The following is a 17,047-nucleotide window of genomic DNA, read 5'->3' on the forward strand; positions in this document are numbered from 1 at the left end:
CGGTTCCAGCGCCCGGGGGCGGGGCGCAAGACTGGCCCCGCCTCCCCCCGGCGCGCGGGGCTAGGTGGCCTTGGTGCGCGCGCGGCCGATACACGTACAAACCAGGGGCAGGGTGTGTGCGGCCTGTTTGACTCTGGGGCAGACGGTAAGGGGGACCTGCCTCATTGAGCGCCTGCCACTAGACTCAGAGAGAAGCAGGGCTGGAGCATCCCACGTAGTGTCCTGCCTCCCTCGTGGTCCCCATTCGCTGTGTTCCAGTTTCTGAGCGTCTGGGGGTGGGGACCTGTTTGCACGCAGCAGCAGTGGGCAGAGGGTCTGCCTGCGGAACCGGAGCACCCATCTCCCGAGTTCCCCTTCCTTTACCACCCTCTTAACTTTTGGGGCACTAATACATGTACTCTGAGGGGGGGAAGCGCTTTAATTAGAGCAGCTCCAATGGTGCTGTATAGACATGCTCAGGGATGAAGGCAGCGCTTTAATTAGAGCGACTTGAAGAGCCACTCTAATTAAAGTGCCTGAAGCATCATGTGCATGTCCCCCCATGTTTCAAAATGGCAGCAAGGGTGCTTGAACTAAAGCTCGTTTGATGAGTTTTAGTTCAAGCCCCCCAGCTGCCATTTTGAAGCGTGGGGATAGTGATACGTGGCACATGGGAGGCTGCTGGAACGCAGTATTTACCACCCTCCAGCAGACTTGATTAATCAAGTCTGCTCCAATGTGTAATTACAGTACATGGGAGCAGCCTCTGCACTCGTGTACAGGCACCCTTTATACTAGACCAGTGATTTTTCAACCTTTTTTTTCTTTCCGGACTTCTAAAAAATTTGAGTGGAGGTACAGACCACTTCGAATTGTAAGCGTGGGTGTTCACATACTTTTGATTGATCATAGTCATCTTTTGCAGGCCCTTTAGACATGGTCTACGGACCCACAGGGGTATCTACTGATGGACCCACAAAGGTCCACAGACCACAGGTTGAAAACCGCTGGTTTAGAAAAACCACAGAAAGAAGCAGAGCTGCAACTCGCTCAGGCCTAAGGAAGTTTAAGAGCATCTGGACTCTGGATTGGGATCTAAGCTGCGCTCTATTGAATGGTGCATGAGGGAGGAGAGCCTCTTTGCCCCTCTGATAGCTTGTAGCTGTGGCTTGCTCAGGCCAAGGAAAGCTTAAGAGTATCTGGGCCCAGTGGATTGATCTCCAAGGCAGTGCTCCGTTGAATGCTGCGTGAGGGAGTAGATCCACTTTGCCAGCTTGTGATTAATTTCAGAGTTCCCCTGCAGATCCGTCGTGCTGTATTGCATATGTGGGGTCATGGCACTGTGAACTGTTCCAAAAAACGTTGTGCTCTAACTTTAAATTGATGCCTGACACCCATGAGTGAATACTTCGGGATGAGAAAGAAAAAGCTCCCTGAACTAGTATCCAAGAGTGCACAGTTCCCCTGGTCAAAAGCTGATTTGTAGTATCGCTAGCAATAAGCCGAACTTTTTGAAAATTACGTGCATTCATGTTACTTTTGAGAAGTGTTGATTTGTTCACTGGCTTGCTAATGGTATCTGTTGTAGGTAGGGTGGCCATTTGTTTGGTTTTATAGAGTACAGTCCAGTTTTCTCATCCTCTGTCCTTTGTCCTCTACTGGCTGCCTTTATGTCCTCTGTTTTTCAGCGCTCAGCAGCACCTCTCTCCACCTGCCACAGACAACGCTGTGGCTGCCTACAGGAGCTCCCTGCTCACCGCCGCCAGGCCCCTGCTGCTGACACCTGTGGGAGCTTGCCATGCTCCCCCTGCCTCAGGAGGCTGGAGGGGGCACTGTCCTGTATTCAGGGGCAATGTGTAGAGAGTACACGTGCAACCCCTGAGAGTGCTGGTGCACCCCCTGTCAGGCCACACTCCCTGTTTAGCCAGCAGGCAGGCAGGAGCACCAGTGCCCTCCCTGTGAGTGCTGGCCAGGGAGTGGGACCACCAGCAAAACCAGAAGTGACCGCAAGAATTCTGTGAGTTTTATGGTGAGTGAGATTTCCCCCCCACCGGGTCAGCGGGATCAGCTGCCAGGGGATCCCTCTTGCTCCCCTGTGGTCACTGACTGGTGTCAGGAGGGTATGTGCCAGGGGAGGCACCAGACACCCATGCCTGTATTCTTGATGAACCTTGATGGCCACCCTAGTTGTAGGGTGTTATCAAAATTGTCCAGGCAGCCAGGTTAAAAAACTTGTTTGCAGAAGTAGAACTCTAATATTTTATATCTCCTGGGTTTCCCCCCTCCCCATCCCCCAACTGTCCTCTTAACTTTTTATACTTGGCAGTTTGGTTCAGTTGCCTTAAAGTTGTACCCTACTTTATTTCCTTCAAATGTCTGTCAGTATTTATTGATTTATTTTTCTGACTCCTCATTAAATACAATTGAAACTGTTTACATTCATTTTAGTTGTTTTGGGGTGTCAGGTTTTATCTACTGAAAGATTTCCTTTCCCTCCTAAAGAGGTTTCCCCAGTGGTGTTTTGAAGTTATAGTAAGTCTTCATAGGAATTTAATGGAGGTGGGAATATTTGTCTGAAAGCCCTCACCTTGCTGGGAGGTGTTGATCCTCCTGGGAAAAGGTTTTGAGGTTACTGCTGAATGACCAACGCAGGTGGCTCCTATTCCTGTCTAGATATAGGGAAAGTATGAGTGGCTGTAGTGGCAAAGAGCTAGAATGTGGGAGGGAGGAGTCCTGCAGTGGAAATATTAGGAACAGCCGGAAGAGTGGGCTGTCGGACTTAGTTGCACTTGTTAATCTCTGTGTAATAAGCCAGACCCCAGAAAAGGGGTGAGTTTTGACAACATGTAGTGTGTGGACTGTGTTTGAAGCAGATTAGAAGCAAACCCTGCCTATAGGGAGATGGGGGATTGTAAATGTTCCCATTAGTTTTGCCAAATTTTCTACCAGGTTATTGTACAAAAATATTTTAGGAAACTTGTTCATTTTTTAGACAGGAACCAAATAATGACTTTTCCTTTTTCTCTAGATAGGCTTCTGTAGTAAAGCATTCCTTTCTACTGCCAGATCATTATTTATTTATTTAATTATTTACTGTAGCCTTCTACCTACTTATTACAAATTACCTTCATTATTTAACTATTTTGCTTTGTCCTTTTTTTTTTTCTTTTGGCTTTATCTCTATTTTTTCATGTTTTTTACAGCAAGTAAATTTATTGTTGGATTATTTAAATTAAGAAGTCTTAGTGTATCTGGTGTTCTTTTGGGTAGATTTTTGAACTGTTGTAATGGTGTAGACCCAGAGCAATTTCAGTCACTGTTAGGAATTTTTTATTGGATATATACCCTAATAGCCAAAATCAAAACTTGGCTCTCTTTTTCTGTCCAAATAATTCTATTTTACAGGTTTTGCTTTCACAATCAGTTTCATACTATTTTATGTGATTTTTATATTTCAATAGATCTATTTTATTTGTCTACAGAGAATTCTTAATGTATTTAAATAATTTTGACTTGGAAAAAGGCTCTTTGAAGAAATTAGGGTTGTTTTTTAAATAAATAAATAAGATCAGACAGAGTGAGGATATGTCCAGACATTCAGAAGCCAAAACTGAAGGCAACAAAAGGCAGCCCTTAGCATAGAGATCATGTTCACCCCAACTTGGCCTCCTCTTTGTTGAAGCTAAACAGATTATACTGATGCATGTGTAGGTGGACTTGGCCCTACATGTTATTTTTGTCTTTACTAATTTGTCTTGTATCCCTTAGACTGCTTTGTCAGGATACTGTAATGGGTTATGTAGGTTAGAAGCAAAGTAAGGTTGAAAAGGATACAAGAGAGGAGGACCCAATCTAAAAATAGTAAAAGTGACAAGCCAAACTAGATATACTGGAAAGAAAGATGAGATGCTTTTGGCTTGTTCTGCTCTCAGTCTAGATTTTTTTTCTCTTTTTCCTGGAAGTATTATATTACCTGGCACATCCAGCCACTAAAAATTGCTGCTGATGCAATTACAATTCCAAATTGATTAGGCCGTGGTAATTTGCATGTCTCTACCCCTTCAAGTCACAAAAAAGGCACCAACTACTTTAGTTGTTGCATGCTGCAACGTCTTTCGTTTTCTTTGAGGGAGAGATGCCATTGATAAGGGCCTGCTCTATCTTTCCTTCTAGTAGGAAAAGCTTTACTTTGCACCTCTTAAGATGAGGCCCAAAGAAATTGTGTTCCGTGTATCCTATGAATTGTAACAACACACAGCGCATTCATGGCCATATGTAGGAGGATCTCCATTAAGATACCCTGCCCTAAACTGTATTCTGCTAGAGGATCACTGTTAGAAATCTAAGGTAGAAACAAACCGAATGTGCCCCCGCCCCCAATGGCTCATATCTCCTCCTTTATATAGTGTTTCATGTGGTGTTAGCCATAGCATCAACAGACCACTTATGTCCCTGATACAGATGGAGCTGTAATTCTTTGAAGTCTGTACTATGATTTCACAAATTCAGCATTCAGACAGGGGCTTGGATTACTGGTAAAACATATTTTCAAGTTTATTCCTCTCAGATTGGAACTTGGATGTTGACAGAGGAAAAAAATAGCTTCTGGTTTTTGCTGTAATGTTGCTTCTTCAGCTGGCTTTCCAGTCTAAATACCAATCTTTCTCTATGCAATCAGGTATGGAGCTGAGCCTTCTTATGGCCTCTTCCCAAGGACTTGACCTGTTACCTGACAGTGATGAAATGAAACTCTGGGCAGATTCACAAACACTGAATTTCAGCTCCATAAATTTTGTTGAGATCTGAAGAATGGTGTAGCAGTAGCTCACTTGCTGGGTGATTCTGACTGTACTGTATCCTGATTCATATCAGTCTCTGATAAGTTGGGTGTTAAAAGCACTGGGCTTATGCTAGGCATCCACCAAAGAAAACCCTGTATTGTGTACCTCAAAAGATATCATCAAAATACATTTATCCTCTTGTTGAAACAGTGGCTGCTAGTAAATGTATAGCAGCAATTCTCACTGCCCTGTTATCACCTTATGCATGCTATGTTAGTGGACACTGTGATCTCTTGGTCATCACATCTCATAGGGACAAAGCTATGAACATACACTATAATGGTAACATTCCCACAAACAGTGAGTCTCAAGGAAGTTAATACTGAGCAAATACTAATCTACCTTAAGGCTAGGTACACACATTACACTTTTACTGGTACAAGTGAACAGAAACCAGTCTACAGTCATAACAGAATAAAAGTTTGGCACGCACAGACTGGCTTAAAAATGGTGGAACCTGGTCTAAGATTTACTCTCCTCCCTGCAAACAAAAGGTGAATGTATGTTCTGTTCACTACCGATCTAAATGCCTCTTACAGAAAACAGTGTAACTTACATAACACCTACACACACTTGGGGTTGTGTGGGATAAAGCGTGTACTTTTGATTGTTGTATATTGTGGGGAGGGTTTCCGGGGGGGGTTGGGGAGGGGACTGGAAGACAACCACCTCCCCTCTCCCTCATTGTGTCCAGACTATTGTATTAAGATTCCTTTAAAGAACCCATAAAACCAGTTTAGTGAATCCGGCCAGAACCAGGAGCACTGACCTCATTTAACAGAGTTCAAATGATGCTGTTTCTTGATTGGGACCCTGTGATGATGTCAGAAAAGTTAAGGTTCTGCCCACCCGGGCTGATCTCTCTTTCTCCTGGGGCTTCTGAGAGCTACATAGCTAAACTGGGAGCCAGGAAACCTGCTCCCCATGTGGGGTTCCCCCCCTCCTCACTAGAGAGACAAGCAAAGCTATGTCATGGGAAAGCCTCAAGTACAGGGAGAGAAAGTCTGTCTTAGAGTTTGAGATTCTGATTTCCCTCCCTCTTCCCCATTTCTTTTTCTTGAGTGGGGTAATACCATGGGTGTATTAATCCCTGGAGCAGACTGACCAGGAATGGGGTCCTGACTGTTACTGGGCCCCTGTATTTAGAGATCAGCATTGTGGTATAGCTGAGAACAGATGTCCAGCTGCAGCCATAGGCCTGGGTCCTTTTTGATGTTTCACAGCTGTTAAATTTCAGTCTAGCTGTATGGCTGAACACCAGCCGTAAGTTTGGCTGGCACATTTGGGCCAGGGTAAACCCTGGCACAGTTTGAACCAGGATGAGACCTGACACTACTTGTTGTCTATCCAGGCCTCAGTGCAGTATAGGCATGGCTGGCTTTCTGCTGCCCAGTTCAGGCCCAGCGAGATAGGCCTAGGCCTCCTTTTGTCACTTTTTGTAGTTTATGTCCCAACTAAGCAGTGTGGTTGTAGTTCAGGCCCAAGCCAAGAAAGGATCAACCTTTTCTTTGAGTCCTTTTGCAGTTTGGTTCCCTGCAGGGCTGGGATTGGAACTAGAAATTTTGAGGCGCGGTATCTAAATATATACCATATATTTAGATTTCAAAAAAACCTTTGACTTGGCCTCCCTTGATGTCCTCATGGTAAAATTGGGGAACTGTGGCCTTGACAACCTTACAGTCCAATGGCTGGGGAACTGGCTCCGTGGTCAGACCCAGATAGTGATAGTTGATGGAACGGAGTCAACATGGTGGATGGTGACCAGTGGCATTCCCCCAGGACTCAGTACTCAGACCAGTACTCTTTAATATTCATAAATGATCCAGATTTGGGTGTCAGAAGCAGACTGGCTAAGTTCACAGGCGACACCAAATTATGGGGAAGGGCGATTACTCTAGAGGATAGGCTGGCAATTCAGGCTGACCTGGACAGGCTCGCAAGGTGGGCAGATCAAAACCTGATGGCATTCAACACAGAGAAATGCAAGGTGCTCCACCTCGGGAGAAAAAACCCACATCATACTTATGGGCTTGGCCGTGCTACACTCGCTAGCACCATTACTGAAAGAGACTTGGGGGTCATGACTGACCACGCGATGAACATGAGCCACCAATGCAATGCTGCAGCCAGCAAAGCAAATAACACTCTGGTTTGCATCTCAAGCAAGACCCAAGAAGTCATTCTTCCACTTTATTTGGCCTTGGTGAGGCTGAAGCTGGAGTACTGCATCCAAATCTGGGCTCCACACTTTAGAAAGAATGTGGTGAATCTTGAGAGAGTCCAAAGAAGAGCCACGCACATGATTAGAGGTCAAGAGAACAGGCCTTATGAGGAGAGGCTGAGAGGCATAGGACTCTTCAGCCTGGAGAAGAGAAGGCTCCGGGGGGACTTGGTAGCCACCTATAAGTATATAAGGGGTGTGCATCAGGAACTGGGGGAATGCCTGTTCACCAGGGGACCCCAAGGGAAGACAAGGTCTAATGGTCACAAACTGCTGGAAGACCATCTTAGACTGGACATAAGGAAAATATTCTTTACTATCCGAGTCCACAGAATCTGGAATAGACTCCCCCCCCCAGAAGTGGTGCAAGCACCTACTCTGGATACCTTTAAGAAACACTTGGATGCTTATCTTTCTGGGATAATCTGACCTCAGCTGACTTCCTGCCCTTTGGGCAGGGCGCTGGACCCAATGATCTCGTGAGATCCCTTCCAGTCTGAATGTCTATGAAATCTATGCTGACGAGAGTTGCAGTTAACCCCTCAAAGCCACCACGCAGAAGTGGAGGTTGGCACTCTACCATGTCTCCTGGAGCCCCTGACAATGCAGAAGGACCCATGTTCTCAAGCAGCTGCCCACAGTGCAGTGAACCCAAAAAGCAGCTTAGGACTTTCCGGTGTGGGCCCCTCTCTCCAGCCCATTGCTAAAGGGCAGGTATAGAGGTGCTGGCCCCCAGAACTACCCATTGGGGAGCCCCAAGTCCCAGACTCCCTGGGCATGGGTAAAGCCACCCCAAAGGGGTGCCACCTACAGACTTTGTTTTATAGTATATAGTATTTTAAAAATATAGTTAGTGTTTTCTTTTGGCTTTTTTTGTTGTTCTTTGTAATAAATTTGTGTTTTGTGTTTACACCGTATGGGGGGTGGGGGTTTGTCTACATGGGATGCCCCAGCAAATTTAGTGTTCCCAGATTTCTGGGTGGGGGCTTGAGCCACTGGTATAATTTATAAGGTACTTTGAAATGTGAACCCAGCCCTTTTTGCTGCTGACCAATGCCTGGCAGAAGGGTTACACTTAGATCCAGTCTGTCTTCGCCTTTCTGAATGTCGGTACCTAGCCTAATAGTCACATTATTACATTCGTTCTTATTCAGTTCCAGGCATCTTTGTAAGACTGCTATTGAGAAGCACTGTGCCCACCTGTGCTCACCAGAAGGGCAAAGTAGATAGTTGCCTATAGACCTGAGTTTAATGAGACAGAAATGGTACAATAAGAAAGTTACAACTTCCAGTGTTTGAAAGGGGGATCTGAATAAGTGAGTAGTAAGAATTAGTTCTAAGCACCCCTGCATCTGAGTACACATTTCCAATGTGTTGCTCACTTTTTGAAGATTAATTGTGTGGCAAGGAGTCACATCTCTTGAGGCAGGGAAATATATATTAATTTAAAAGCTCTGTTCCCATCACTACTGAGTGAATGTGAATGTTACTATGCGACTCTTTGATTTCATGGCATGAAACTAGAGTACTTGCCAAGGGTGAAATTGGACTCTGGAGCCACTCTGGCAGAGAGAGTTGATGCATTTGACACACTGTGAACTGCTGTCTGGCCCTACTCATGCCCTTCATGTTCATTGAAAAGAAGTGTTTCTGCAGGTGTCCTGTACATGGTATATAACTCAATTGACTTCACTCTTGATCTACAACGGAAGGGAAATCAAACCTTTGCCTCTTTAGCTTTGTTAACATTAGAAAGCTTCTCTTCTAGAAGTAATGTGGGTGCTTTGCATGCCTAGCCAGGGCTGTGATATTTTCTACTGGAGTCCTTTGAAAGCCTGAAGATCATTTTTTACTTCTGTAATCTTATTCCATATTAATACATTATTTAGAGATGGGCCCAAATCAAAACCTGTATTTGATTATTCTTCAATTCTTAGCAATTTGGATTGGGTCAGGATCTACACTCCATGGCTGGCCTGTATCTTGATATGATGGACTAAACAAAACGTCTAGGTGAAAAGACCATAAGATGCTGACGGAAAAAATTCTGAGACCCAAATGTTGTATCTCAAGCTAATCCTGCTGTTCAGCTAGTATCCAACTTATTTTTATTGGGTGAGAGAACTGCAAAGGGACACTGTTTTTCTTTTCTTATTTCTAATAACAATAATCTCAGGACCCACTTTGTCCGTATGTGTTTACTGCTCATTTGCTTTTCTCTCCTAGCACTGCCCCATTCACCTAAATCTCTCTCTCTCTCTCTCTCTCTCTCTTTCCCCCTGCCCCCTTCCCTTGTTTTTATATTCTAATTTCTCTCTCCTTGTACTCCGCTTTCTGCATATCCTTTCACAACTTCTGATGAAGCGAGTTCATGAAAGCTTGTGCTCTATATGTATCTTATTTTGTCAGTCTATAAAGGTGCGTATCTGTCCAGCCTTCCTGTAGTAAATGTTGATGTGAGGAGAATTATAGGACTTCTATAGACAAAAGTGCTTTGCTGGATCAGAGTCTAGGCCAGGGGTGGGCAATTATTCTGGGCAGAGGGCCGCTTACTGAGTTTCGGCAAGCCATTGAGGGCCACATGACAGGTAGCCCAGGGCAGATTAATATTAATTTTCTAAATTTTTTAGGCGCCCTGCGGGCCGGATAGTATGGCCTGGTGGGCCACATCTGGCTCCTGGGCCACATTTTGCCCACCCCTGAACTCTAAGCCCATGACTAATCCCAAACTTAAAGTTAAGCATAAGCTTATTTCTTTGCTGTATCAGTGCCTTTATGAGAATTAGAATGTGACAGATGTGGCTACATGTTATGAATTGACTTGATGAATACTATACGTGAAGTGAAGTTACTGACTGTGGTTATTAACCTTCCCTTTATAAATATATTGATCTCATTTAAGAGGTGACAATGAAAGGGAAGCAGGAAAACGTAGTAGATAAACAATCTTTTGGCAGTCACTGAAGGCAAGCACATACTTCCAACTCCAGGATGAAGTAACACAGCTGAGAACCAACAAATCCAGAGGCTATAAGTAGTTTAAAAGCCTCTTTTTCAAGAGTGGAAGAGAGAGCGACTATCAGAGGTTGCTCAGGGGTCAAGCTAACAGACACAGTCCATACCAATTTGACAGTGGGGTAAAAATATTTTTAATTGACCCTGAGTAGAGTGTCAGGACCCTCTAGCCAGGAATCTCCCAGTTTTAGTTGCAGCAGAAGTATTGGTACTCCCCAGTCAAACTTCCCAGCCTTGGTTGCAGCCAGCACCCACTGCTACTGAGAGAGGCAAACAAACTAAACCAAAAAAACAAACCCGGAAACAAACGGGGGAGAAAATATTCTTTTCCAACCCAGGCAGCAACCAGCAAAACCAAGAAGCACAGGAAATTCCTATAATGCTTTCTATGAACATAGCATAGGAATAGCTACTTTTAGTTCATCCCTGACCAATACTTATCCAGCTTCTTCTTGATCACCTCCAAATTCCCCAGGCAGTGTTCTCCACTGCCTCACTGTTCTAACAGTGAAGACATTTTCCTGGATATTAAGTCTACACCTAGCTTGATGCAACTTCAAGCCATTGTTGGCTTTGCTAGTTCAAGGGCTGCTTCTTTGCAAGTGCCTTAAAAAACTTCTTGAGCAACATTTGTATCAGTAAATCAAAGTGCTCTTCCTTTATAAGCTCATCGAATTTATATGATAGTTATTATTAGTTACTTTCTTCCCTTTTTACTTTAACAACATACTTTTATCAACTTCCATGGGCAGATCCAAGGTTTTGTAAAGAGAGATTTGGGAGTAGTGCAGAAGGAGTGGCTGCACCTTCATTCCCAACTCCTCCCCCTTCCCCTAAGAGTGGAGAGACCACACCATAGAATAGCGGCCAGGGGCTTTTAAAATCCCTGAATCAATCCTATCCCCTCCCCCCAACGCTTGACACCCCAGCCCTGAGAGTAGTATACTAGAGGTATGTATTTGGTAAAGCCCAGTCTATACAGTGCTGAGAATTTACTGCAAGATGTTAAGTGACCTCAACTCATACTTGCAGGTCAAGCCCTTAATTATCCCAGTAGTTTGTTTTTTTTACCACTGCAGGATTTGATGCTGATGTGAGTGAGTAAATTGCTATGCTGGCAGATACTGTCTGCTGCCAAACAAAGGGTACTAGTCTACATTAACAAAACACTTCAACTGGTTTTGTAAAAGTGAGCGTTGTGATCAGGAGGTTCTGCTGTCTCTTTGTAATGTCTCTGGCAGAGAGTGAAAATGTCAGTTTTCTTGTTCCCTTGGCTTCATGTTTTCCTCTGTAAATGTGCATACTTATGCCATTGGCTTTTGCTGCTGCTTCTAATACATCACATGGACTGGCTGTCTTTCCATTACTTCTTGAGTAGGGTTGGAGTGTTGTTGAAACAGGCAAAAGTGAAGTAGGGGGATAACCAGAAAAATCACTTGATACTTAGCAGTTATGTAGTCTTCAAACTGTAAAATAGGTAGAATATTCACCCCAGTAGTGGCTGAATTTCAGTGACTCAGTGAACAGAGTTTAATCAACTGATTTGTTTATTATTTATACGGTTTAATCAATGTGTATAAGTGCTTGGATGAAAGTCTCTATATAAGTGAAGTCAATGGGGTTTTGTGTGAAGAAAAACCATGTAAGAGCTTTGGAAAAATGAATACAATCCACTAGTTCTCAGTAGGTGCATCTGCACATGCTATCCGCATGCAGCAATAAACTCTGGTGCATATTGGACCACAGTTTATTGCTCCTGGGTACCACGTTTACATGTGTGCCTGGGACCACAGCACACTGAGCCAGATCAAAGCAGCCCTGGCTGGCAGGGGGCCCTGTGGGTCAGCCTGCCAGCCTGGGGCTACTCCAACCCATCTCAATGTGTTATGGAGGGCCTGGCTGGTGCATGAGGGTGCTCCAGTGCAGGTCTAGCTGCTATGCAGCCCCCGCACTGAAACATCCTTGTGCCCCAGCCAGCTATGTCAGTGTCTACACATGAGCTGCTGTGGAGCAAAAAACTCCATAGCAGAGTATCACTTGTATTTACAAATACTACCCTGCTGCGAAGTTATTTAGTATCCTGTGGCCTAATAGGGCTACACATGAAGACATGAGATGTTTACTGCAGAGCTAATTAGGCAACTCAGCAATAAACATCTGGTGTAGCCATGTCCCCTGACTCCTCTCCATGATTCTTTAAGTAAAAACATACCTTTAATTTTTTTTCAGAAGGAAGTCTTTTATCCTGGAATCGCACAGACCTACAAACCCACTCTAAGTAGCTGTGAAGTACGCAAAATAAAATATGCTAACACTTTTTCCAGGACAAAGCTGTGTAGTCCTGTTTCATTTGAGTTAATTACCAGATGAGCTATTAACAACTCTGTGTAAAGGGCTGTGCTACTCCTCTTTTGTTCCTGGTTTTGAGTCTGATTAATCAGAACAGCCTCAAATGAGATGTCTGTTTTATACCCCATTGTCCCCAAACCCTATATCCCCCTCCCCTGCTCTCTCTTCTATCTGCTGACTAAGGTGTATACCTGGAAATGGGTTGTAGCCTCTAATATCCATATCAGTTCTCAGAGGAGCTAGTCAACCGTCATTACTCAGGGAATCCCCCAAATTGGATTTAAAATATTTGTTAGGGGAGCATTATATGGCATCCAGTTACATAACCAGAGTGGAGATGAGAGAGGAAGCACTGCAATGAGAAGAAGCAGATAAAATTAAACTTTGAATATGAAGTAATATTTCATGCATTGTGGGCCAACTTGTTTGGTAGGCTTGCCACAAATTAGCTCTGTAGCCTCCTCAAGTGACCATGTATTCCCCTTCCCCTGCCTGATCTGCTGCTCTGCTTTCTCCTTCCTACCTTGTCTGCTGCCCTTCCTGTCCCCTCTCAGATCTATCCCATGCCACACACAGAGGTTGCCCATGCCACTTGTGGCACATGTGCTGTAGGTTGGCCACCCCAATTTAGTTAATCCAGTTTTCTATCGGCAGATACGATGGAGCTCTTTTGTTTAACCATCCATGTATCATGACCAGATACTTGTCAATACAAATCCTCCTCTGGACAAATATTAAATGGGCCTTTGTATTTGACCTAAGGCTAAAAGGAAACTGATAATCTAGATACAATTTAGCACTGAATTTCTGCAGGATTGTGTCTGTGGACCTGTTCAGCGTTAAACACTTAAGCAGATGATCTGTAGGGGTGTGCAAAGCGGGCACTATTAGATTTGGATTTGGGCCAAATCCAGGACAGTGATTCAGTTCATTGATTAGATTCCACCAAATCCAAATCTGAAGATTTGATTTGGAGAATCAGCGATTCAGACAGACATCTTTAAATGTTTTTTCTACATACCTCAAGGTTCCAGTGTGGCTTGTGAATGCCTGGATGTTGGGGCACATGGAGAGTCCCACAGGAGTGGGGGGGGGGAGCCTCTATGTGCTTAGTGGCGAACCCAGAAGTGGGCCAGAAATACTTCTGATCCACTTCTGAGTCCACCGGGTAGCGCACAGGGGGACCCTTGGCGCCCTCTGGCTCAGCGATTGGCCACAGAAAGACCTTGGGTGCCCCCCCCAACCCAGGCACCAGTTGCTGAGCCAGGGAAGCGTGGGGAGCCCTGCTACCGCACACTCCCCAGTGGACCCAGAAGTGGACTGGAAGTGCTTCTGGTCCACTTCTGGGTCTGCTGCCAGGCGTGCTAAGGGACCCACCCCCCCGCGCTCCTGTGGGATGCTCCATGCACGTCTGTGGGATGCTCCATGCACCCCAGCATCGCAGCATTCATGAGCCCCCTGCTACCTAGAGGTATGTAGAGAAAACATTTAACGCTGTGTCTATGTCCGAATCGCCAAATCTTTCCAAATCAATTCAGAGGGTTCCAGTTCGATTTGGAGAGATTAAAGGGTCCTTTGATTCGATTCAGATTTGGAGATTCAGCCACCGAATCAGGTTGAATCTCCACTGAATCGAATCAGAGACCAAAACTTCACACAGTCCTAATGATCTGTTCAGACTATCAGAAGCACCATACAGTACAGTGGCAGATTTATTTTAATCTGAATTGCTTTTCCCCTTGAATAACCACTTAAAAGAAAATGAAAATATATGCTAATTAAGCACTAGGGGGCAATGTTTCATATAGTTATTGCTTGCTGTGGATTAATACTTGTAGTTAACCCTGAGTTTCCTGACACTGGCACACTTTAATATTGGTATCGAACAATTTATTTCTCTGGCTGCTCTACTTCATCCAAGAGCAAGAAGTAGCAGTTCTTTATAAGACATTTGTCTTCCAAAAATGCTTTCAGTTCCTGACACAAAACTGATGATTGCTAGGGTATTTAGGCTTTAGAATTTTCGTATAGCAAAACATCTACCTTCTTTCTGCTGGTGATGCTAAACTCCAAGGTTTTGTTTCTTGTTTGCAAATTCCCAGGCTTATTTATTCCAACAGTCAATGATTTTTTTTTAAAACAACCTTTGTCTCTTTACTACATATATACAAGCCAAGATGAATAGCTTTTCACTGTCTAGACTTACTGGACCAGACATAGGGCCCACTCCTACAGTGCATAGTACCCTCAGTTCTAATTGGAATCAATGGGAGTTGAAGATGCTTTCTGTGCCTCACCAAATTGGTTCCTTAGGACTGAAGCCAGCATACATAAATGGACAGAATCTCACTCCCAATGGGCATTTATACACATGCTCGAGGAGTGGGGAAGGGGTGATTTAATTAGAGTGGCTCTAAGAGCCGCTCTAATTAAAGCACCCAGAGCATCTCATGTATTAGCATCCCCACACTTAAAAATGGTGGCAGGGTTGCTTTAATTAAGCTTTTTCAATGAGTTTTACTTAAAGTGCCCCCACTGCCATTTTTCAGCACAGGAATGCTTATACATGAGTCTGCTGGAGCACAGTAATTACCAACCTCCAGCAGATTTGATTAATCAAGCCTGCTCTGATGCACTGTAATTACAGTGCATCAGAGCAGCCCCACTGCTTGTGCCCCAATGCCTTTTCTCCTTTACTGGGGATGAATTAGATCCTTATCCTAGGAAAAAAATATTTTCATTTTGGAAATATCCCTTTGTAGCAGAAAGCCCCCTTTTCCTCTTGCCTGCAGTTGCTCTCCCCTCCTTGGATATATTTTTCCTCTTCTACCTTTTCTTCCTTCCTCTTTCTTGCACTTTAAGATAAGGAATTGTGTTTTAAAATTTGTATGTGTGCATTTTATATCTCCCCTTGTATTTTGGTATGTTTATCTATTTGTGTGCCATGGCATTTGTAGCTTATATTTTATACTCCTCACCTTTCAACTTTCAACTGTAAATGTGTTTAGTAACAATGTTAACAAGGGCAGGAGTCAAACTGCCGCTTCCCTGTATCAGGCTGGCCCCTGAAAGAGCGAGTGAATCAGTGATTGAATGTGTAACGCAGTAGCAGGCAGCAATTAACACCTAAGGAAACTGCAGATCAACGAAGGGAAGAACTCAATAGAAGACAATGTAGCAACCAGGACATCTCTAAACGTCACTGATCAAGGGCTAGAAGCCCTGGCCTGAGTTAATCAACGCCGGGGACCAACTTTTGGGCTGAATATCTCCAGATCGACCGCTCCCAGAGCCCTATTCAAAATTCATCAATGGACTCCCAAACCTGCACGTACATGCGGATGACCCCTGGGGCTGACAGATGCCATCCAGTAGCCACCGAGGGGGAAGTCCCATGAGGATCAACGACCCCTGGATTGGGCAAACCTGAAAACTGGGGAGTCACCAAAGTCTGCCAAGGACAGATAAAAAGCAGTGAAAAGTGATCCTCAGTGGCGCCCTCTTGATCTCCAACTCAACCAGCACCCGACCTGTCCAGCCAGAAGGACCAGCTGGCAACCCCCTTCTGGAGGATAACACCACGCTGAAAAAAGCCTTGACTGGCCATCAACAGCAGACTCCAGCGCTTGTAGGATAGGTATACCTGACTCTTGTAGCTTGCTACTGTGTGTGTGCATGTGTGTGTGTGTTTGTGTGTGTGTGTGTGTGTGGGGACCAGCCCCAAGGTTTATGATTTAACTTCATTACAGTGCTTCAATCCGCCTAATAAACCAGAATTTTAAGGATCCTGAATTGGACATTTGTAGCCAACACCTTCTTGTTTTATCTCAGACTGACGGTACATAGAATCATGGAGAAGCAGGGCTGGAAGGGACCTCCATAGGTCATCTAGTCTGCCCCCCTGCCTGAGGCAGGATCAGCCCTATCCAAACCATCCTATACAAATCCACTGTCAACCCTGACAAAACCACAAGACATAACATCCTAACCTGCCACAGGTGAAGCAAGAGGACCATGGTGGCCAACATCCTGCTGCTGCAAAGTTTGGGAGATCCAAGAAAGATAGCTATATCCACCACTACAGAGAAAGGCAAAAACCTCCACAGTTCACACCAATCTGACCATGGGTTAAATTAATTCCTGACCCCAAAAATGGTAATTGGTCTGACCTTGAACAGAAGGGCAAGACCTGATAGGAACCTGACACACCCCAGTCAAAGTCCTCAGCTTTGACTGCAGTCAACACCCAACAGTCCTGAGGAAAGCTTTAAAAAAAAAAAAGTCCTGGACATAGCAGCAGGAGGGGAAAAAATTGCATCAGCCTTAATTCAATGTTGTGAATCATGTGAAAAAATACCTTATTGTATGAATGGGTGTATGTTGTGCTGTACCTGACATGATGTGTCCATTGCCGTTCACCATGCAGGAGAATGGAAGGACAATATGGTGTGTGCCTTTATAGAGCCCACATGATAGCTGGTGTTGTAGTCTTAGCAGAATTCTTTAATATGGAGAAACTTTCAACAGAATATGAAATGAATAGAAAGGCAATAAATATGTCTCATAAAGTATCCATCTCTAAAGCTAGACAAAGTTGTCTAGTAATATGAAAAATTATGACTGGGATAGCTAATGAGGAAGG

The 17,047-nt window shown here is 44.4% G+C and overlaps 1 long non-coding RNA gene across 1 annotated transcript; it reads left to right on the forward strand.

Moving 5' to 3' along the window:
* Positions 1–10: 10 nt before the first annotated feature.
* On the forward strand, positions 11–16,202 carry LOC132247774 (uncharacterized). Its single transcript, XR_009459195.1, has 2 exons — positions 11–145; positions 12,286–16,202. It is a non-coding gene; the product is annotated as an uncharacterized LOC132247774 (long non-coding RNA).
* The last annotated feature ends 845 nt before the right edge of the window (positions 16,203–17,047 follow it).

This window comes from Alligator mississippiensis, chromosome 1 (genome assembly GCF_030867095.1).
Source record: "Alligator mississippiensis isolate rAllMis1 chromosome 1, rAllMis1, whole genome shotgun sequence".
Lineage (NCBI taxonomy): Eukaryota > Metazoa > Chordata > Crocodylia > Alligatoridae > Alligator > Alligator mississippiensis.